General features: G+C 42.7%; 1 long non-coding RNA gene across 3 annotated transcripts in view; it reads left to right on the top strand.

Moving 5' to 3' along the window:
- Positions 1 to 23,187, top strand: part of LOC142144839 (uncharacterized) — an 83,276-nt gene that overhangs the window by 11,961 nt on the left and 48,128 nt on the right. For all 3 annotated transcript variants that reach the window (XR_012689792.1, XR_012689791.1, XR_012689790.1), the window contains 2 exons: positions 1,856 to 2,040; positions 5,260 to 5,316. This is a non-coding gene — a long non-coding RNA (uncharacterized LOC142144839). The remainder of the gene's footprint in view (positions 1 to 1,855; positions 2,041 to 5,259; positions 5,317 to 23,187) is intronic.

Here is a 23,187-nt window from a genome sequence, read left to right as displayed (position 1 = left end):
CATTCTGAATACTTGTGCCAAAAAAGGCACAAGACTCTACCCTCCCCAAGATACATATTGTCAAACCCCTGATGCAACTTGAGTCTCACTGCTATTGTGGCCACCTTTCATAATGTATGATCTCATCCCGTTGTAGTTTGCTGGTAAATACAAAACAGAACCCTACACCAAAACATGTAATTAACTGGGAAATGGATTTGGGCAATGTTCCAGATGATGATCAACGATCAGGTAAAAAGTGTCAAGATCCTCGATTCCAACCCATATCAAAGACACAGTTACAAAATCTACTACAGATGGTACTTAGTACCAACCAGACTCCAGGGGATATATGGCACAACTTCCCGTCAGTATTGGAGAGGATGTCGTGAATTGGGTTCCTTCCTCCACATCTGGTAGACCTGCCATAGAATAGCTACAACATAGCCATTCTCATCTCCAAATTCACTCTAACATCTATCTCTAAAGACCCATGGTCCTTTCTTTTGGACCTACTAATACAGGGCCTAGATAAATCCTCTAATAAACTGCCCTCCCAGTTCCTTGACGCGTCTACGTGCCTAATAGCACGTCACTGGATAAACCCAGACCACCCCTCCCTAAAGCCAGTGCACAACAAAATATGGCATCTTCCAACCATGGAAAAAACTTTGTTTATTTGAACAAGGAACCCACAAATTCACCCAGATCTAGAACCTATGGTATAACTACAATACTTCAACCCCCCCAAAATCCCTCCACTAGCGGACCCTCAGACCTTCTTTGGTAGTTATCACATGTTTATCTCAATAACTACCTGCCTAAATGCGATGGTTCCCTTATTATCCACCCTGGGTTGCAGTTGGCCTCATGTAGGCAGCACAGTGGCTTAGTGGTGAGCACTCCTGCCTCACAGCACTGGGGTCATGAGTTCGATTCCCGATCATGACCACTTATCTGTGAGGAGTTTGTATGTCCTCCCCGTGTTTGCGTGGGTTTCCTCCAGGTGCTCTGGTTTTCTTCCACATTCCAAAACAAAACTAGTAGGTTAATTGGTTGCTATCAAATTGACCCTAGTCTGTCTGTCTGTCTGTGTGTGTGTATGTTAGGGAATTTAGACTGTAAGCTCCAATGGGGCAGGGACTAATGCGAGTGAGTTCTCTGCACAGCGCTGCGGAATTAGTGAATACCTGATTAATTAGTAAATACCTGATGATGTATACGTTTTATATGAACATGTATACATACAAACAGATGAACATAAAAGGCAGTCTTTGTTACGAATAAAAATGTGACTCTGCATTAAAATATGTCATGGATTATATGCATTGACATGACTAATGTGATTGCATTAAATACTCCAGGTCAGATCTCAGAGTTAATGCTACAGTAAAGTCATTGCCGGGGCAGCCTTTATCTGATGATTTTTTAATAAATGGCCACATGATATCATCCCCTATTGTTACAATAAGGGATGATAATTAACGGGGGGAAATGGGGTCATTCATAAATAGACCCCTAAGAAAACTATTGAAACCTTTGAGCACAGACACGAATTTTACCTAAACAGAAAATGCAAATCTTGTACTCAACGATTGCAGTTTATCGATTTTGAAACAAATACATTTTAAATTAATAACTTTGCAGATTGAATTTAATGTGCTCACATGTACTAGTCAGATTGCCAAGGACGAGAATTATAGTGTAAAATCTGTAACTGTCTTTAGCTGTTATTACATAATTAATATTATGTAAAATAACTTTGCATTTGTATTTAACCTACTGCAGCAGTAATCCGTCACTTTATAAAGGTGACTCCAGTTTTCATTTCAGGGATATATATCATATATGTCAACTTTTTATTCTTTTCCTCCAGGTATCCTGAAAGGGGAGGTGAAGTGTGAGGACAGAAGACAATGGGGAACGGCATGTCACATAAATCTGTACCTGTCTCTGCAATGCAATGTGGCTGGCCCAAAATGCTGCGACATGAAAGGATGGGGGAAAATGGCCTGCTCTCCCGGGAGCACCCGAAATTCGGTAGTCTCCCGGACATTCCGGGTGAGTGGGCAGGTATTAAACATATATGTATGCGTGTGTGTATATATATATATATATATATATATATATACAAGTTAACCCGTGCATGATACTCATGCATTCTAGTCAAATCAAGCTACTTAAGGTGTTAAAAAGTTTCTTGTCATGCATTTGGGGCTAGGCCCAGGCCTCCTCAGGGGAAGAGCGTTACTTCCCGACGCAAGCGCCCTTTTTTAACGTGGTTTTGTCCACCTGTCACCACCTCATCATTTTTCTCCATCACCTCATCCTTCATCTTTATCGCCACATCTATCCAGATGTCTATCCAGACACAGGGATCTCTCTCAGCGGTCCTGAGTATCACACTCCTCTCCCACTGTCACCCCCGGCAACCACCAACCTCTCCCCACTGTCACCCCTGGCAACCACCAACCACTCCCCACTGTCACGCCCGGTCACCACCAACCACTCCCAACTGTCACTTCTCCTTCAAGAAATATATATATATTTTTTTAAAATCTTTATAAACACTTTTAACAATTAACAAATTAAATTAACAAATTAAAAACATCTTAGTATACCAAATTTCAGCCCTTTCTGAGTTTTTTTCCCCACACACACTAAGAATTTAGTAGGTCAGTGTATAACTTCGCCCAGCAGGTGGCCCTGCAGCTTGGTTGTTTTTTTTTCACACACAGACACACGCCACTAGGCTTTTATATAGTAGATATATATATATATATATATATATATATATATATATATATATATATATATATATCCCTTTTATAGTACTATTTATGACTAGAAAGCGCCGTACGTGAGCACTAATTATTTTTCCTGTGCTGTGATGTCACATGACATGACGTGACTTTTGCGCTGCTTGCACTGCAGTTTTACATTACTGTACATGGTTTTGCATTGCAAAGTAGCATTATTCACAAAAGGACAATTGGCTGTTTGGGTAAAAGGAAAATCTGTGTGATTTGGTGTTTTCCATATGCCTAATGACCTGCTCACAATTATGTGATGAATTAAGAGTGAAAATCATAATATTTTGTAATAAGGGCATATAAATGTATTTAATATGATTTTTAATAATAATGGTTTAGCAGTTTTCAATGCATCTGTCCTGAGTGTATAGAGTACATGTCAGGGGGTAATGAGAGACTATTTTGTGTTACTAGTAGAGATGCTCAGGCTCGGTTCCTCGGAAACTGGACACACCCGAACTTAGGGGATCTGAGTACCGAGCCGAGTCGGCTTGGTACTTTCGCGCTTTTTCGGATTCGAAAACGAGGCAATACGTCATTGTGACGTCGTTGGATCTCAGATCTCGGGAGTTTTGGAATCTATTAATACCGCCCTCCACGGTGATCTAGCACCATTTGAGAGAGGGATACATAAGGGGTAGCATAGAGTGTAGAGCAGTTGGGCAGGCAAAGTTAGAGAATTGAAAGAGGGGGGTGGTAGCAGTGTTAAATAAAGTAATCAGTGACATTCAGGAGAGCTCCATAGCTCCAGTGTTAAATCTCATTTCATAAATATACAAATACTAGTGCTGCTGGCAGGGTTGGTGTAATTCTGCAGTCCAATTCTACTTTGTTTTATAGGTAACACACATATTGGAGAGCTCCAGTGTTAAATCTCATAATAGTGCTTACAGGGTTGATGTAATTCTGCAGTTCAATTCTACTGTGTTATATAGGTAACACACATAAGGGAGAGCTGTGTTGTTAATTCTCATTGCTGAAATACAAATACTAGTCCTTGCAGGCTTTTCTTCTGAATTTGCACCAAAAAGTGTATGGTGTTATATACACCCAAAGACAAGAGCTCCATTGCTCCATTGCTAATTGTCATTGCTGAAATACAAATACTAGTCATTGCAGGCTTGTCTTTAAAATTTGCAGGCAAATTCAAAAGTGTTATATAGGTAACAGACAAAGAGGAGTGCTCCATTGCTAAGAGTCATTGCTGAAATACAAATAGGAGGGCTAGCAAGCTTGTCTTCTGAATTTGCAGACAAACTCTACTGTGTTATATAGGTAACAGACAAAGAGGAGTGCTCCATTACTAAGAGTCATTCCTGAAATAGAAATTATAAGGCTGGCTGGCTTGGTCTAAATCTGCAGTTACATTTTACTGTACCATATCGCACTCAGAAATAGGAGAGGTGGCGGCAGGGCCATCTTTTCCATTAGGCACGATGGGCAGCTGCCCGGGGGCCCCACGGGCAAGGGGGCCCCATAGGCATGGCTCTTAATGAGAATAAATAATCCTGCAAAAGAAAAAAACCTGCAAAAAAAACCTTCAAGGGTCACTGAGCAAGTATATCTATCTATCTATCTATCTATCTATCTATCTATCTCTATCTCTATATATCTATATCTATATCTATATCATTATCTGTATACATCTATATATCTATATCTATATCTAGGGGCCCCGGTGCACTGCTTTGCCCGGGGGCCCATAATGTTGTTAAGATGGCCCTGGGTGGCGGGGTTCAGTGCTGAAACAGAAATTGTAATAATAGGGCTGTCAGCGTTCTTCAAAGTCTCCCGTGACATTGTATTGTGCCATAGCTCCTACAGAAACTGGAGCGGTGACATTGTTTGTGTCACTCGGCAGTCTCAGTCATGATGATACTAATCCCTCTAACTCATGTGCTAAAGCCTATGTTCAAGTGCATATTGGTTTTAAGTCAGGGAAAAAAATGTAAACAAAAACCTTTCTAAAAAATGTGAAAGTTTACTGTAGAAAAACATAAAATTGCCAAGATACCACCTCAAGTAACTGTCTAAAACCAGCTGCATTAATAGTGAATATTGGACTCAGAACTAATACTAGCATAGTCGCCATGGCGTCTGTCATCAGTTTTGCGACTGGGTGACAGCTTTCTTACATTCTTCCTCTAGCAAAGGAATGTTTAACAGTCAATTGTTGTAAACTACTAGTAGTATTCTTCTGGGTTGAAGATCGACCCCCAGCAGCAGCAGCAGCAACGGGACTAACGCTCAATTATTCGTCAGAGGAATCATAGTTAGTGGAGGAGTCATCTAGCAACTTGGAAGCAGGACTAACTCCCATCACTTGTGAGGATATTGATGATGAAGGTGTTGGGGGGGGGGGGGGGGTAGATTGCAGGTGCTGGGATCTAGATGAGAGAAGGGAGGTAGATGATGCTGGACTGCTTGTTGTTATTTTTTTAACATAAGTTTCTGATTTTCCCGACAGCTTTCCATGAACTCGCTTCAAATGCCGTAACATGGATGAGGATCCTAGATGGTTAAGGTCTCTACCTCTAATGAGTGTGGCTTTACAAACACTACAAATGGCTAGACAATTGTTGTCAGGATTTGTGTAAAGATAATTGCACACATAAGAGGTGGATTTTTGGTCTTATGCCCAGGCATGACAATGGCCTTTTTCTTATCACGTGCAAGAGCTGCTGCAATCCTTGTTTGAAAGTGTATGAAAATAATATTGTGACCCTTGAGGTCTTCAAAATTGACTGCAAATGACTTGAAATTAGTGTTAGTGTGGTTAATAATAATGTAGGATGAAAAAAAGAGCAAAATTATGTGATTTTAGTATATTTTAGCAATTTGTCTAAAAAAATACAGATCCAAAACCAAAACCAAAACACGAAGCTAATCCAGATCCAAAACCAAAACCACTTCACGGGGGTCAGTGAGCATCTCTAGTTACTAGGAGTCTTGCTGTTGCATGCAGAAATGATGTTAGTGTGCAGTAGAGATAGCTTGCAGACTGGCACATTCTTGTGGACATGTGGTGTTCTTTGGGATCAGCAACCCTCCCCAGTGTATAACAGATGTGTGAGTGAGGTTATGAGAGATGTTTGTACACTATCTTCTTTAGTGAGAAATTGGTGCCTGTCAAAAGCATAACAACCATCATAGCAGATGCCCGCTTCCCTGTCAAAGCCCCATGTGCAGGGCCGGATTGGGAACTAAAAGTAGCAGGGGAAAAAGTCTGTAGGCAGGGTCAAATAATTGGTATGTGTGTGCGCCCAGTGAGTCTGCCCCTGTATGTGCCCACTCTGTCTGTCCGTGTGTGTGTGTGTCTGCTCCTGTGTGTGTGTGCGCAAGTGTGTCTATTCCCATGTGTATGTGTGCCCAGTGTATGTGTGCCCAGTATGTGTACCTCTATATGTGTGTGTCCTGTTCTTGTCGCTTTCTATACCTGTGGCTGCTGGTGTCGTTAGATCAGTTGCTCCTTCTCTGGATCCTGGAGTGTTGGGGGTCCTATTTGGGAAAAAAATGTGTACATGAAATGTAGGAAACTCCAACCATCCCGGTTTTGAATCAATAGCACCCACGTTTAATAATTAGGCCTTCATCCAACCCCAACATTAAAATAATAATATTCACATTTGATAAATAGATCTATTTCCCTCCAACCAGCCCTGACAATAAATTAATAACATATCCATTTAATAAGTAGCCCTCCTCCCCAAACTCAGCACCACATTCAATTTAGCCCCCAAACCACCCAATCTTAAATTAATAGGCCACACCAATAAATTAATTTGCCCCACCATTACCCCACAAATAAAATATCACCCATTAAATAATTACTCCACCTAACCACCCACCGTTAATTTAATAGCCTACCACCCACCTACAGTATATTAAGACCCCCCTTCCATCCCTCACACATTATATTAAGATCCCCTCCTCACACACTAGATATATTAAAAGCTCCCCCCAATCACACTCACACACTGTATTAATATACCTCCCCCTCCCCCCTCACACCTACCTTGTGACATCCGCTGTGTGAGAGATACAGACAACCTCTCTTGCCGCTCTGCATGAGTGGCTGCCTCCTCCTATCGGTGCCATTGACAGGAGTCACATGGGACATGCATCACGTGACAAGTGCCATGTGACTCCTGTATTTAGCACCATAGGAGGAAACCGCTACACAGGGATTCGCGGCCACATTAAGGAAGGTGGTTGGTCCAGAAGGAGGGGCCAGCCACCCACTACCACACTGACCCCCTCCACTGGCACCTGGTCCAGGAGGCGACTCACAAATATTATTATTTAAGAAAAAAAAGACAATCGGCGGCCTCCAGAGGCCTATTCCCGGTAGGTTGTATGGCCAATCCACCCCTGCCCAAGTGTATATTGGGTAGCACTTGGCGGCCTTTACAAAATTAGCCAGAGCTTTGTATAATAAAACATCTCTTTTCTAACACTGAGCTGAAAGAATTTTGTTACATTTCATAAATAATAATATAGATCTCCATATTTATATGTCAGAATTTCTGTTTACTCAAGAAAACATATATTGCTTCCATAACAGATGTATTTCTATATTTCTGAGAGATGTAATTACTCAGTAAGTAAACATTTAGCGTGAATGCTAGAGTATATTTTTAAAATATCTTGTTACCTGTTTCGTTAAATTGTAAAAACTGGCAATCACATAAATCATTGCAATTTTCTCTCTATGTATTAATGGTGTGTTTATAAGTAAGTCAACCATGGAAGCTTTCTCACGTAGCAGGTTTGGATTTAATAGAAGGTAAAAATGAATAAAAACATTCTAATTTCTTTGCTGCCAAAATATAATCTAGATAGATACTTATAGAAGGCATAATGTTTGAAATGAACGTTTTCCTTCCTTTCTGCATAGAGCCAACTGTTTGCTAATACTAATAACAATGGTATGTTAAAATTGAACACTTAAGAAAACAGCAAGTTGTTATATTTATTAATGCCCTCATTCTGGGTAATTTTTAACTATACAGATATAATTTAGGATTAATTCGAAAGATCCTATAGTGATTTTATTGTTGTATTCAGATCTACTCGGGACAGAAGTGCCAACGTCGGGATGGAGGGACAGTCCCCTTTAAAGTCCTGATGAAATCAGGATAGATAGGAGGTTGTGGAAAGGGAGGGAGAAAGCTGGGCAGCCTCATGTAAATTGTGGTACTTTTCCAGAAATGCAAATTTATTTTGTTTAGGTCTATTTGTAACCTATGGGCTTTCCCGCGCTGTTAATGAGCAAGCCCCTAGGCTTTAAATAGCCTTCATATTTCATTATGCGTACAGTAACTACATTTTCATACAGTTTTCATCGTCTGTGACGGTTTATTTTTTTGCAAAGCCGGTTTCGGTGGAATAGCTTCAAGAAAAGAAGATTTAATTTCCTTCACTCGTGGAATTTTTTGGAGGGTTATATTTTTGGACAACTCCAGGACCTTGAATGAGAATTTTTTGGACAGCTACAGGACCTGGAATGCATTGAGTTTTATTATGGACACAGGCCTATTGGATTAAAAGCTTAAGGGATTGGATCCCTTACAGATGAAGATCAAAATGTTGGTAAGAATATCTGTTGTTTTCTTGTTTTTATTTATAAAATGATGTGGTATGAACTAGGAGTGTTGTTTATTAAAATTTTACTTTCTGGTACTATATGGTTCAGCAGGCCCTGGGTGTCCAGACATGCTGGCATTTGTGGTTCTCAAAGTCCCAGCATGCCCTGGTTGCCATGTGTGTGCTGGTGCTTATAGTTCTACAAGTACCAGCATGCCCAGACTGCTAATGGCAGCCTGGGCTTGCTGGGACCTATAGTTCCACAAACGAAATTAGTGTTTACTATTATTAACTTTGTTACCTCATGCCCACTGACCAGGGGTGTGGGAAGAGCCCTAGTGCTTTCAGCATGGGGCTGGGTATCCCTAGGTGGTATTTTTGCAGACCCCAAATCACTACTAGGCAATCCAACCCTATCCTGACCAGCCTCGTACTGGTATGGCATGGGGACCCCACGCTATGGATTTCCTTGCTATAGTGCCAACAGCCCCGGCTGGCTTACCCAGTGCTGGTTGGAGTAAAATCAGGGGGACCCCATGCTTTTTTACCCCCTGATTTTGTTCCTACCAGTAGGTTGGCGACACAATTTTTAATATCGTCTGGGTTTTGGCTTTTTTTAACCCTTTGTGTGTGGGTCTGCCGGTTGCCAGCACAAGCTTTTAAGTGTTTTGGGAGGGAAGGGGGTAGTTTTAACATTTATTGTTGTTTTCTATTTTTTTTTATGTGTTTTGTGCTGGTGGGTCTGGCGGCTGTATTGCCACCTGACCTGTTGGCAAAGTTTGTTTAATGTCGCCATTGTGACTGTCGACGTTTTGTCTACATTTTCAGCATGTAGACATTATGGAAGTGTCCTCATTTATCTTGTCGACATTTTCATGTCGACACTTCCATTGCCGGCATTTGGTACCCATCCAGTATAGTCTACTATATAAAAATGTACATCATCACCTATTATATAGCATAACTAATTCCACAGCGCTGTACAGAGAACTCACTCACATCAGTCCCTGCCCCATTGGAGCTTACAGTCTAAATTCCCTAACATACATAGAGAGAGACTAGGGTAAATTTTGATAGCAGCCAATTAACCTATTAGTGTGTTTTTGGAGTGTGGAAGCTGGAGCACCCAGAGGAAACCCACACAAACACAGGGAGAACATACAAACTCCACACAGATAAGGCCATGGTCAGGAATTGAACTAATGACCCCAGTGCTGTGAGGCAGAACCACTAAACCTCTGTAGTTCCTACATCTTTTTGGGTTATGAAAAAAGACACCGAAAAACACATTGTCACTAAAATTACATTAATATTTTGTCACAGAATTGAATGCATTTTCTTCTTCATGTCTTACCTTCTCATAATGTTTTGGGTATATGCTGAGTACATTCATTCCTGAAAGTGTTTATTTCTGCTTCTTCTAATGAAGCGCATTATCTCTCATAAACACTAGATGGCAGAGTTGCACTTATGGTTCTGTGTGATACCAACACTCATACTGTATATAAGCATTGGTTTATGACAACAGCACGTTAAATCGTATTATGATATATTCAGAGACTTATAATACTTTTATTTATACTAGTCAAAAAAAGGTTTAGGCCTAAAAATATAGAAAAAACACCTTTTTCTTGTGTTTACTGTTTCTCCAACTGACAGAAATTTGGAGCTGTTCTGACTCCATGGGGTATATTTACTAAACTGCGAGTTTGAAAAAGTGGAGATGTTGCCTATAGCAACCAATCATATTCTAGCTGTCATTTTGTAGAATGCACTAAATAAATGATAACTAGAATCTGACTGGTTGCTATAGGCAACATCTCCACTTTTTCAAACCCGCAGTTTAGTAAACACACCCCCCTATCTTCCTAGTACAGTGCGACAGCTATGGGGCCCTGTGGCGGGCCCTTCTCTATCAGCTACGTCTGAAGCACACTGCATGTGTAGGGGCCAAATAACCACTGAAGTATTGTCATCACAATTCTCGGTTAATATCGATATTATTTATACTTTCTACAAATATTACATCACTTGTGTACTAGATACAAATTGCTGACCTCACATCTACAGAACGCTACAGGGTTCAGGATTTCCCTATGTCACGAGCCGCGAGTACCGCCGCAGCTCGCTTACTGTGCCCTCTGGCGTCCCGGCTGTCACCTTGACGTCCGGGACGTCACTTCTGGATCCTGGCCGACCGTTGCCAAGGCAACTTCTTGTTCTGCGCTGTGTCCCGGCAGCGGAGGAAGTCGGGTGCACACGCGCAGCATCCTAAAAACTGTGGCTTGATTAAACAAGCCTTGCACTAGCCTGTGGGCTAATTAATGTTGTGTTCAATTAATCATGCAGGGGGCTGTGAGTGATTCAGAGCTAGGCTCTGATTGGTGGCCACTAGTATTTAAGGCAGTGATGTCTGTAGCCTCACTGCCGGTTATAGCTTTTCTGCCACAGTCCTGATGACCTGCTTGATCCTAGTTCCTGTCCTTGTCCCTGTCCCGTGGATACTCTGTTGGATTTCCCGTGTATGACCCCTTGCTTGGATTTGGACCCTGCCTGTTTGCTCGTGACCCTGACTTTTCTTGCCTGTATCTTAGACCTTGCTACCGTGCCTGTGACCTCTGATCTTGGCTTGTCTATTGGATTTGCTGTCTGCTGCCGGCCCTCGACCCTTGCCTGGACTTCACTCCGCTTTCCTGTGTTCTCCCCAGCCGGTACGCACTTCACGATCCTCTGTTAGTCTGCGGCCAAGTCTGTCCCCACCACTAGGGGCTCCAGTGAACACCAGACTGGCAGAGCAGACTCCGGGTTGTGCTGTACCGGCTAGAGGGGTTCCTAACACCCTAATCCCTATTTCAATTTATATTTATGATTATATTTATTTATAAATAGGATTATATGTATTTACTCAGCAGCAGTCCCGGTGGTATTTGAAGGCCCAGTTCTGTAATAGCATTTTGAAATTGTATTATACCACTAGTTTACCTAAACAACATTGGCCTGCATAGAGATAGCGATCAGATTACTACTACTACTACTAATAATAATATTATAGTTTATTTATATAATGCCGAGCATGGTAGGCAGCACTGTACAGAGAATATGTAATAATCAGTCCCTGCCCTATTGGAGCTTACAATCTAAATCCCTACCTCACTCTGTGGTCCATTTTTTCAGCAGCCAATTAATCTACCAGTATGTATTTTGAAGTGTGGGAGGAAACCGGAGCACACAGAGACAAAACAGACAAAACAAAAGCAAACAAAACAAAACAAACAAAAACTTGGGGAGAACATACAAACTCCCAACAGACAGGGGCCTTGCCCCAATGCTGGGAGGCCACAATGCTAACCACTCTGCACTTTGCTGTCTTTATCAAATTTTCACCTTTGTCCCAGGCTTTTCAGGGATGAACCATTGAAATACAGTAGTGCAAATATTCAGTCACGGAGACATTGTGCGCTTGTAATGACGAAATTGGATCCAGGATGGCCGGCTGTGTCTTTGTGTCTGCCTATATCTAATTATTTTATACTTTGTATCTTGATTTTGACTCAGCTTGTCTATCATCATCATCATTTATTTATATAGCGCCACTAATTCCGCAGCGCTGTACAGAGAACTCACTCACATCAGTCCCTGCCCCATTGGGGCTTACAGCCCAAATTCCCAAACACACACACACAGAGACTAGGGTTCATTTGTTAGCAGCCAATTAACCTACTAGTATGTCTTTGGAGTGTGGGAGGAAACCGGAGCACCCAAAGGAAACCCACGCAAACACAGGGAGAACATACAAACTCCTCACAGATAAGGCCATGGTCGGGAATTGAACTCATGAACCCAGTGCTGTAAGGCAGAAGTGCTAACCACTAAACCACCATGCTGCCTTTCTAACCTGTCAGTCTTTCCCTGGACGACTGCCTGCGAACACTTCCCTAATTGTGCAAAATAGAGGCATATCCTATATGCAAACACCAACAATCAGGGACCATGGAGAGTACGGGACATTTCCACACAGAGACTAAAAACGAGAAGGAAAATGTTGAACCTAGGCATTGTGAGTGGTGACATGAAAAAGTACATTATATAATGTAAGCTATGTGATTGTTTACTGCAAACAAACTATATAAATATGCAAAGGCAGTTTTTTATTAACCATATTGGGTCTCTGTATCAGCTGTGAATTCTGGTTAATGTGGAGACAGAGATTCTAACTAGAGATCATCATCATCATCAGCTATTTATATAGCGCCACTCATACTTGCCAACTCTCCCGGAATGTCCGAGAGACTTCCGCATTTCGCGTGAGTCTCCCGGACTCCCAGGAGAGTGTGGCAATCTCCCTGATCTGCCCACTTCCTAGTGGAGTGGGCAGAATTCGGTTCAAACGCCGCGATTCACCGGGAATCGCTGTGTTTGGCCCCATCCCACTGTAAAATGGGGCGGGTCCAAAATGACACAAATTTTTGGAGCCATCCCCCCCCCCTCCCCCCTGCATGCCCACCTCCCCCCGGAAGCTCCCGGAAGCCAAATCAAACATGTTGGCAAGTATGGCGCCACTTATTTAGCAGCGCTGTACAGAGAACTCACTCACATCATGAGTTAAACTGTGACATTGAATTCATAAATCTGGACCAATAGTTTCATTTTTAGCAAATCGATTCACAAATCTTTCAATATGGTTAAAAAAATGAATAAAATTAAAACATGTTTTAAGAGTATAAAGTTTTTAATGTTCATTTGTGGTATTTATATAATTAGTTGTTGACGCAGTTTTTAATGTGCAGCTCTTGGTTGTTGTTTTTTATAGAATTTGTTATTAAGAATGTAAAAGCCAATCTTAGACAAAAATGACTTTTAAAGGACAGTCATATTCCAAATTTCAAAACTTTTTCAATGTGACATTCACTAACCAATTTGGCTGGCGTTAAGAACTGACATTTGAAGGAACCTGAAAATTGAACGGTTGGCTCATCTATAATTGAAACATTATAAAATTCTCTCCGTAGTTCATAATTCAATAATACCCATCTGGAAGAAAGTCATTCACAAGTGATTCCTAAAAATGGCAAAAGAGTGAAGGAAAATCAAATCAAGTGTTCTGCAAACACATTTGTAAAGTAGAATGTTGTCTGTATTTTGTTGTTATAGTGCTGTAGGGGACAGAGCCTGCAACTAGCTGAACACACAATGGAGAAAATGAATGGTCTCTAAAAATTTGCCTGTTCCACTCCCAATTTCTACCTGCTGATCTGACTGGCGGATTATGTTCATCAGCAACTCGATGACATGGAAATTAGAAATAAGAAAACAACAAGAAAGTAGGAGGTTTTACATGGACCTCCTGTTGATATTCATGATTTTTGTAAAGGCAAGTTTGCCTTTACAAGACATCGCCGCTTTAAATTTCCCCCTACAAAGTCGCTGATTTCCGACAACTTGCAGAAATCGGAACTTGATACATTTACCCCCTGGTTTTAATTTGATAGGATGTCGGATCAACTGAAGATCTTATCCCTTAATGTTCCTGAGATGAACGTCCCTGTGGAAAGCTCACACGTAAGTTATTTTCTTCACAACATAGGGACTGATGTGTCTTTAAAGGAATCCTACTTCAAGACGAGTCAGGAATCCCAATTTTTCCCTTTTTATAGCAGCGACTATTCTGGTAGTAGAGGATTTATTATCCTTTGCGCCAAGCATGTTCTTTTAAAGCTCATAGGTATACAAAGAGATGAAGAGGGGGCATAATTATTTCTTAAGGGCCAATTCAATAAGGTTACATACACTTGAACCAATATTTTAGCTTGCATCAAACCACAATCTCAGTTCCTTTTCCAGATATTGTCTAAGCTGGAGGGGCTCCAGCATGGGAATCTTATGTAAATTTGCCCTATATTGTTTATTTGATTCCTCTATTCACTTGATTCAGCTGCTACAATCTGTCAGGATCTGCCCGCAAGCCCCTTGCAGTGCATACTGCTTTGCCTGGCAGCTCCTGCCTCCTGGACTATCAGACTTTATTATTTTTGTTCATTTTATGTGTTGGCAGCAGTACCTCTGATCACCAGAGGTGCTGCTATTGTGCCTGCTCCTAGTTCCTTAGGGGTTAACCTGCCCTGTAATTATTCCTTGCACTTGGGTGTGTCCCTTCTTAAACCTGTCACTCCCAGCATACACTGCTGGTTATTGTTGTCACATCCTGATTTTATACTCTGTGGTCACTTCCTCCTGTTGTGCTCCTGGATTTATGCTGCTTGAGATCTATCTCAACATACATTCTGCTGACCTGTTTCATCTGTGAACCTGGGACTTAACTGTGCATTTCCCTGTACTTGCTGCCTGGAATCTTTCCTCACCTCCCATTTACCTGCAACTGCTGTATATCTGGTAATTTCTGCAAACTCATTATTTCATCATCTGTTCATACTCTCCAGCAATAAACATTGTTTGTTTTTCACCTAATCCATGGCTCCTTAGCTGTATTCCTACATTAATTCGTGACACAATCTAAAAGTGTGTTATGATCTTTGTTTGACATGAAAGGAAAACATATTACATATTTTTATCCTACATTCATTTTTATTCTAATTGATCCCTTTTTAATGAAACACCACCAATTACAGTCTCTGATGGATGATTCTATTTTGAATATCCCTTCCTCAACTCCAGTAAGCCAACTGGATGAACCCTTATTGTTCTTCCAATTGGTAAATAGGGAGGAGCTAACACATTTTTAGTTAAGATTGGCACCTTGAGGGCCAGCAGTCCTGGGAGTTAGCAGCAGAGTGGAGCCTTATCAATAGTGAACATCAATGGTGATGGGGCGCCAGTATTTTCCGGCATGGTTGGGTTGCCATGGATGCTATGGAGCGGTGTGACCAGTGACCAGTGTGAGGTGTAATGCACGTGTGAGCCTGAGGGCAGGGTGATAGAGAGATCCGCATCTTAGGTCTGAGAAGTGTAGTCTGTGTTGTTGTAAGTTTTGTAAGTACATTATGTTAGCATATTTCACTAGTAGCAAGATCGCTGATTTAAAGGCTTGTGTTCACCCAAGCCTAATGGTTACAGGCTCTCGTTTACAATAAAAAAGATCATAATTTTCTCGACTGAATGACAATATTTTTATTCCACTATTTAATACAACTTGCACTTATCAAAGATGTGTATGACTGAAACAAGCTTTTTCTATAAATGGCACCTACAAAATACATTTATCATCACCAAGCACTATTGTAAATTTTAGACTTCCCCCAGTTACTAGGTAAAGTTAGAACTGAACTTGCTTGGTGGGGTCAACAATTAATTTATTGGATAAGCCATATTAATAAGAAAGGGGATGGAATACGCGCTCCCTATACATATGTAGGTAGGCTGCCTATAGGATGTGTAGAGAGGAGGGGTGGGCTTCATCCCTCCATGATAAACAATGATAAAAGATTGTTCCAAAGGCGCCAAAATGGCAATCAATATACAGACACCAAGTAATTGCAAATATGGTATATAGAATTATACAACATAAACAAATCAGTGCACTGATATAAAAACATGACATTGAATCACATGTATATTATGCATCAAGTCCTAGAAGGACAGGCAATAGGCATGTTAAGCTCCAAACAACTAGTAATAAAGTTTGTGATAGAATGCATTGATTGCAAATGGAGTCCAATATAAGCCGAGTGCGGATTAGAGGCGACACTTTATTCGTTGGGACACCTATCGAACTATCTTGTTATTTACTGGTACCGCTTGTGGAACACATCCGCACTCGGCTTATATTGGACTCCATTTGCAATCAATGCCTATCCTTCTAGGACTTGATGCATAATATACATGTGATTCAATGTCATGTTTTTATATCAGTGCACTGATTTGTTTATGTTGTATAATTCTATATACCATATTTGCATTACTTGGTGTCTGTATATTGATTGCCATTTTGGCGCCTTTGGAACAATCTTTTATCATTGTAAGCCATATTAATGCAGTGAAAATGAATACGATGCTTAGAATGGTTTATTTATGTCAGGCTCTCCCAATGTCCCATGATATATTTAAATTCATCCACCATAACAAGTCAATATTCATCTGGGCAAAAAAGCATAATGTGTTCAGGGGAAAGCTCGTAGATCCTCTAATGGAGTATGTGTCACTGCTCTCCTCCATATTTAGACTCCAATGGCATCATTGCCCCAGCTGTATGAAGGTGCACTCTGTGGTTGCCCAATCCCTTGTGGTATGGGATTGTTTTATCAAGTTGTTTGTTTTTTTGACTTCTTACCCCTCACCCATAATAACAAATTTTTGATAACCTTGTCTTTAGGCCAGGACAAGGTTGCCTGTCCTTTGGAGCATCGCAGCAGGTTGCTGATTGATTTGACTCTCTCTTAAACATATTTGTCTGACCTTCAAGCACTTTTTGACATTCTCAATAGGAAATTTTATAATTGTTTTTACAACTCGGGTACTTCCACAATTCACTTAAATACTATATAATTGGTAGACTCCTCGCAATGTTCGAATCATTATGCATTTGGCACAACTCCACAAAGGGTTGTTGGTGAAGTCTACGATGAGAAAGAATGGACAGAGGATTGAGAAAGTACAGCTAGCAGCTCTATATGTTTGAGGATTAAAGAAAATGCATATGAGTTTGTCACGGGCACTAGGAGTCTTGCCCAGGAATTCACCAGATGACTGGGCTTACCAGAGTAGTGAAGTTCACACAACGGTCCTCTGGTAGCAGGGTGACTAGCGGAACATATATCACAGCAGATGGAGAGAGAATGCCAATAAATAATGGGAAAGTCAGTGACTTGCAGCAATCTTTGGTCAATGAATCAGCGAATAGCTGATATAGTGAAAAGGCAGATTTGAACACGGAGATCAGGATGGACGTGAGTAGATGCAGGGAGGTAGCAGGGAAGTCAATGGTCTGCGTACAGCAAGTTGTACCACTGCTTATGGTGAAGAGACTTGTCCAGGTGCAGGTAGGTAGCGGGGAAGTCAGTGGTCTGCGTATAGCAAGTTGTACCACTGCTTATGGTGAGAAGACTTGTCCAGGTGCAGGTAGGTAGAAGGGAAGTCAGTGGTCTGTGTATAGCAAGTTGTACCACTGCTTAAAAGGTGAGGATGTGTACAGGTGTTGATGAGTGGAAGCTTACAAAGATAATAGGATGCAGACACTGAGAGCACAGAGGAACTTGATCCCAATAAGTATGCAGCGTATCCAACAAAGTCTATATAACGGTATGTGTGGCGCTGCTTGGTAGAGACTTGCTCAGCACAGATATGCAGGCCAATAATGGATAGTCAATCACAATTATGCATATAACGACTGAGTAGTACAGTAAATTCCAAACAGGTATGCAGCGTAACAATAACAGTCTATAGCGGGTATGGATACCGCTGCTGAGCGTGGAAACTTGTCCTAGCGGATATGCAGAGTAAACGTAGAAAGTCAATAACAGATAGGCATACCGCTATTCAGTAGAACAGTCTGTCCACAGGGAGATGCAGGAACTGCAGAGATGCTGGATGGCAGAGACGAGTGTAGGAACCACAGGTGAGTAGATCCGGTAATCAGAGTCCAGCTGAGGACACAGGCAGGAAACAGGAGACTGTAGCAGGTATGGAAACCAGCGATGAGTAGCACAGGGAATCCACAGGAACTGAAGACACTAGTAGTACACAGGAGATAGTAGCGGGTATGGAAACCAGCGATGAGTAGATCAGGAATCAGCAGGAAACTGAAGACACTAGTAGAACACAGGAGACACCTTCAGAGACTCACAGGGAATGAGACTCCAAGATCAGGCCATGAGGTAATGCACACAGGTGCATTAAATAGGGAGTTGCCTGATCAACCAATTTGGATTAAAAGCAACAGACACAAGAGTTCTTGGGTGCTGCGCATGCGCAGTCCATCAGGATGGCGGACGGCCGCGGTTCAGGATAGGTGCCGGCAGGAAGGCTAGGGAGCCACGCACCAGCGCAGAGGCACTCACGGTCCGGTGAGTGACAGTACCCCCCCTTTTAAAGGTGGGCACAGAACACATGGAGCCGGGTTTGCCCGGATTCTGGGAATAGAATTTTTTCAGGAGAGCTGGGGCGTTGAGATCATCAGCCCGGATCCAGGAACGCTCCTCTGGACCAGAGCCCTTCCAGTGCACAAGGAAACGAAGAACTCCTCGCAAAATTTTTGCGTCTAATATATAAATGATCTCAAACTCCTCCTCTTGATGAACCTCAACTGGCCGAGGTGCTGAAGGAGGAACAGAGAAACGGTTGATGATAAAAGGCTTGAGTAATGACACATGAAAGGCGTTGGAGATACGAAGGTTCTTGGGTAGTAGAAGTTTGAAGCAGACTGGATTTATCACTTGAATGATCCTATATGGAGCAATGAAACGAGGAGCAAACTTCATAGATGGAACCTTCAAGCGAATATTTTTGGTAGAAAGCCATACACGATCTCCAATCTTTAGTGGTGGAATAGCCCGCCTCTTTTTATCCGCAAAGGACTTGTATCTGGCAGATGTCTTTTTTAAACAGGTTTTGACCTGAGACCAGATATCTTTGAAGGTCTGACAAACAGTCTCCACAGCAGGAACTTTGGTGGGAGGGAGGGCAGGGAATTCCGGGAAAGACGGATGGTGACCACAAACCACAAAGAATGGACTTCTTGAAGATGACTCGTGATACATGTTGTTATTGGCGAATTCAGCCCATGGGAGTAAATCTACCCAGTTGTCTTGGTTGGCTAAGGAGAACATCCTAATGAAAGTTTCAAGATCTTGATTGACTCTCTCGGTCTGTCCGTTTGATTGAGGATGGTAGGAAGATGAGAGCGATAACCGAATACCCAAGGTCTTACAAAGGGGTCGCCAGAATCTGGAAACGAATTGCACTCCCCTATCCGAAACAATCTCAGAAGGACATCCATGAATTCGGAAAATCTCTTTGATAAAATGATCAGCCAGAGTAGATGAAGAAGGTAAACCGGTCAAAGGAACGAAATGTGCCATTTTCGAAAATCGATCCACCACTACCCAGATGGTATTACACTTTTTACTTGGAGGAAGATCGGTGACAAAGTCCATACTAATATGGGTCCAAGGTTTGGAAGGAATGGGTAGTGGTTGTAGTAATCCCGCTGGTGTTCTGCTGGGAGTTTTAAACTGGGAACACAGCTCACAAGCGGCCACAAAGTCTTTGACATCTTTCCTCATAGAGGGCCACCAGTAGCTTCGAGAAAGGATTTCTAAGGTCTTGCGTTCAGCCGAATGTCCAGAAAAACGTGAAGAATGGAACCAAAACAATATTTTCCTCCTAAGAGATGGAGGCACGAGGGTTCTCCCAAATGGTAGCACCTTGGTAGACGAAGTGGCCAGAGACACACACTTGGGATCTAATATAGAATGGTTAGGACCATCTTCAACGTCTGAGGACATCACGAATGCCCGAGACAGGGCGTCTGCTTTTTTATTTTTGGCAGCCGGTTTGAAGGTTATAATAAGTTCAAAACGGGAAAAGAAAAGAGACCATCTTGCTTGACGGGGATTCAAACATTGAGCTGACTGTAGATATGACAGGTTTTTGTGATCCGTAAAAATAGTTACAGGATGACGAGCTCCCTCCAGTAGATATCTCCATTACTCTAATGCTGCTTTTATGGCCAACAACTCCTTGTCCCCGATGGTATAATTCCTCTCCGCGGGTAGAAGACCTCGGGAATAAAAGGCACAAGGATGGAATTTTTGTTGCTCCGATCTTTGGGATAATATGGCCCCTAAGCCAACATTAGAGGCGTCTACCTCTAGGAAGAAGGGAAGCGTCACATCAGGCTGTCGAAGAACAGGAGCAGAAGAGAATGACTCTTTGAGAGACTGAAAAGCTTGAAGGGCCTCGGAGGACCATTGTTTAGTGTTAGCCCCCTTGCGGGTCAGGGCCACTATAGGAGAGGCAATGGACGAAAAACCTTGAATGAAGCGTCTGTAATAATTCGCAAATCCTAAAAAGCTTTGGATTGCTCGGAGAGTAGTTGGCTGGGGCCAACGTAATACAGCGTTCACCTTTTCTGGATCCATCTTAAGACCGACTCCGGACACAATGTATCCCAGGAATGAAATCTGGGATAACTCGAATGAACATTTCTCTAGTTTGCAAAATAAAGAATTTCTTCGGAGTCTGGAAAGGACTTCTGCCACATGTTGATGATGAGTGGGCAGATCCTGGGAAAAAAATATTATGTCGTCCAGATAGACGACGACACAGACATACAGCAAGTCCCGGAAGATCGCATTCACGAAACCCTGGAAGACAGCAGGGGCGTTACACAACCCAAAGAGCATAACTAGATATTCATAATGGCCATCCCTGGTGTTAAAAGCTGTCTTCCATTCGTCTCCGGACTTGATCCGGATTACATTATAGGCACCTCGAAGATCCAACTTGGTAAAGATCCGGGCTCCCTTAATGCGATCGAAAAGTTCAGTAATTAACGGAATAGGGTACCGATTTTTGATGGCAATGGCATCGAGTGCACAAAAATCTATACAGGGACGTAATGATCCATCTTTCTTCTTTACGAAAAAGAACCCCGCTCCAGCGGGAGAGGTAGAAGGTCGGATAAATCCTCGCTGGAGGTTCTCCTTAATATACTCAGATGTTGCTTGAGTCTCAGGTAATGAAAGTGGATACACACGGCCCCTAGGAGGACTCTTGCCAGGTTGTAAGTCAATCGGACAATCCCATGCCCGATGAGGAGGAAGGCGTTCTGACTGAACCTTATCGAACACAGCCGCAAAGGAAGCATACTGTGGAGGGAGGCCCGGTGGACATGGTGAAATGGACGACTGCTGTATTTTGAGTGGAACAACTTGAGAGAGACAACGATGACGACATTCGGGACCCCAGGAAGTGACTTGAGGAGTGTTCCAGTCAATCTGAGGGGAATGAAGTTGAAGCCATGGAAGGCCTAGTACAATAGGACTGGTAGAAACAGGAAGGATCAATAAAGAAATGTTTTCTTGGTGTAAGGCTCCAATTTGAAGAGTCAGTGGAGACGTACTGTCACTCACCGGACTGTGAGTGCTTCTTCCCGGACATTTAGGAACCGTGGTCGTCCTCCATCCTGAGGGTCTGCGCATGCGCAGCCCTTTCTAATCCTTCAGTGTATGTTCCTTTAACTTAATTGGCAGATCAGGCAACACTCCCTATATTAAGCACCTGTGGTCAACACCACGTTGCCTGATCCTGGAGTCTCATTCCCCATGAGTCTCTGAAGGTGTTCCTGTGTTTCCTCGTGTGTTCAGCGCTGCTGATTCCTGTGGTTTCCAAACCACTTCTACCTCTGTGGTTTCCAAACCACTTCTACCTCTGTGGTTCCCATACCACTTCTACCATCCTGTGTATCATCGTGACTGTTAGCTGATTCCTATCCGCTGCCTCCGTGCACTACAGTCTTCAAAGCCACTTCAACTCTACCATATATCATTGTGACTGTTAGCTGATTCCTATCCGCTGCCTCCGTGCACTACAGTCTTCAATCCACATTTACTCACCTGTGCATCATCGTGACTGTTAGCTGATTCCTATCCGCTGCCTCCGTGCACTACAGTCTTCAACCTGCAACTCGTCTGTGTTTCATCGTGACTGTTTGGCTGATTCCTATCCGCTGCCTCTGTGCGCTTCAGTCTTCAGCTCATCTCATCTCTCCCGTGTTTCCTCGAGACTGCTGCTACTATTGCTATCCGCTACTCTCCGTGATCAACAGTTCCAGTTCAACTCTGCTCTCCCGTGTCCCATCGTTACTGCACCTGCTGGTTGCTATTGGCTACCTCCGTGTGTCCGCAGAGTCCTGCTGCTGCTGCTGTCAGCTCTACTCGTCCATCTACTGCTGATCCGCTCTCCACGCCTTCCTGTGTTCCCGCTGGTCTCTACCCGCCTGTCAGCATTGGATTCGTGTCTCATCATTTACCCCTCTGCTAGACCATCACCATTCTCCTGGGTGCTCCAAGAGTCCAGTTCCACGCTCTACTGATTCCTGTGGATTAGTGTCCCTGCTGGTCTACTTACCTGTGCGCTGCACCTACTAGACCTCCGCTTCACCCATCCAGGGACTTCTCATCCTGCCGGCCTCCTGCCGCTCAGGTATCTCTGCACTCCTGTCTGACTGCCTGCTTCTGAACCACGGTATGCATACTTCTCATTGACTGTGCTGGTGTATTGCATATCTTGCTGGACTGTGTTGGTTCTCCTCTGGAGTTTACTATCCGCTGAGTCTATTGCCATCATTGACTGTGTTATCTTGTGCCGGATTACTTCAAGAGACTTTCTATATTTGCAGTGCTGTTCAGTCATTTATATATATTGTGCATATTACTGTGGATCGTGTTTAAGGTGCCCGTGTATATCCTGTATTGCAGTCTCTCCCCGTGCACCTCCTCACATATATATTCAGTGGTACAATTTGCTAGAGGCAGACCACTGATCCCTGTTTCCTGTATCACCTGTTCCAGTATCCTCTCACACAGCAGTGGTACAACTTGCTATCGCAGACCACTGACTCCCCGGATACCTCCACTTGGATTCCATTCCTTCACTCAGACAGCGGTACAACTTGCTATCTGCAGACCGCTGACTCTCATCACCTCCTCGTTTCTGTTGGACATTCCTCCTCACTATAGCAGTGGTACAACTTGCTACCGCAGACCACTGACTACCTTCACGTGTCCTTTGTCCATACAGTTCCTCGTGTATTTATACCTCCATATTACCAGTGCTGCTAGTCATAGACTTTCCT

Source organism: Mixophyes fleayi, chromosome 3 (genome assembly GCF_038048845.1).
Source record: "Mixophyes fleayi isolate aMixFle1 chromosome 3, aMixFle1.hap1, whole genome shotgun sequence".
Classification (NCBI taxonomy): Eukaryota; Metazoa; Chordata; class Amphibia; order Anura; family Limnodynastidae; genus Mixophyes; species Mixophyes fleayi.
The sequence above is the reverse complement of the archived record's forward strand: the minus strand, read 5'-3'. Positions and strand labels throughout refer to the sequence as shown.